A 1,549-nucleotide genomic window follows, 5' to 3' on the forward strand; every position below is an offset into this window, starting at 1 on the left:
TTATTATTATTATTATTTTTATACTGAGAGTTCACACTCTAAAAACAGCTTTTTCTCCATGGTATTTGTTGGAAACAATTAGTGGTAACTGTTTAACATTGCAACTGCTTGAGGTGGGAAAACAGCTGGGATAAACAAGAAGCTGACCAGAAAAATAACTACAAGGGGAAAAACCTAGGAAAAGAGTTGTTCATAGGAGACTTTCTAAAGTTTTGAAATATTCCTGGGAATCTAGAATGCCACATACATGTGGCTAGGAAATGCCCAGGAAATACTTGAGAAGGCTCTACTCTTTCAACTTTAGCCAACTTTTAGGATCTCCCCAAGCAGGAATAAAAAGGAAGGCAGAGTTGCAAACTCCTTGCAAAGCATTGAAGGCATACCACAACACACACAAAACCGCCTTTGAGAAGGCAGGGAAAATTATTAGTTCAACGCATTTAAGAAAATCTTAGTTCAATCATCAGCTGGCCAGTAAGCTTAACTGTCCACAGAGGACAAAGAAAAGAGATATCACAGAAGTAGTCATGGAAAGTAATTAAACAAATAGCCACAAAAATAACAAACAGCAATAGCAACAACCCTGGGAAAAGTGTAAGGAAATCTGATTTCCAAAGTTGCCACATTATTTAACTACAATATTTAGTGCTTGTTTTGGCAGCACATATACTAAAATCAGAATGATACAGAGAAGATTAGCATGGCCCCCACATAAAGATGACATATAAATTTGATTTTATAATTTTATGTGCTAATTTGATTGTGATAATCATTACACAATATATGCATATATCAAATCATCACATTGTGCACATTGAATATATGCAGTCTTTATTTTTAAATTAAATATTTAAAAATAAAGAAATAAATATATATAAAACATTGAAAATTGTAAGAGATGCAAAATTATGAGAAAGTACTGCCCATACACAGTAAAAATGCCAGTCAATAGAAACTTGCCTATGAAACCCAGAAGTTGTCCTTACTGGAAAGACTTTAAACAGACTTTAAATCAGCTATTTAAAATATATTCAAAGAGTTGAAGAAAACCATGTCTAAATAACTAAAGGAAAATACAAGAATTAAGTATCACTAAATAGAGAATATAAATCAAAAACTAAAAATTATAAAAAAGGAACCAAAAGATAAATTATTGGTTTAATTATCAATAGATCAATATTTATAATAAATAAATAAAGGTTACTTTGGGAGAATGTGACCATAGATAAATATTAATAATTTATCAATAGATAAATTATTGAGCTGAAAACTACAATAACTCTCCTGTTTATATTAAAAAAAAAAAGCTCAGAGCTAGGCAATCCAGGACTGGTTTATTCCTGCATGATTTTATCTGTCATCACCTGGGACCCCTGGAAAGAGAACTCTGAAACAAAGGCTAGTATGTAGGATTTTTATTTGTGAGCAGGAATGGCAGATGGAGGGAGTGTATGTGCAAAGAAGGGAATAACAACACTGGACAACATTGCTTTATTTATATAAAATCACTATAGATCACCTGTTGGAATGTTCCATGGGATGCCAGATA

The 1,549-nt window shown here is 32.1% G+C and overlaps 1 non-coding gene across 1 annotated transcript; it reads left to right on the forward strand.

Moving 5' to 3' along the window:
• The first annotated feature begins 645 nt into the window (after positions 1-645).
• Positions 646-748, forward strand: LOC115838416. Its single transcript, XR_004033445.1, has one exon. It is a non-coding gene; the product is annotated as a U6 spliceosomal RNA (small nuclear RNA).
• Positions 749-1,549: the final 801 nt, after the last annotated feature.

This window comes from Nomascus leucogenys, chromosome 14, assembly GCF_006542625.1.
Source record: "Nomascus leucogenys isolate Asia chromosome 14, Asia_NLE_v1, whole genome shotgun sequence".
Classification (NCBI taxonomy): domain Eukaryota; kingdom Metazoa; phylum Chordata; class Mammalia; order Primates; family Hylobatidae; genus Nomascus; species Nomascus leucogenys.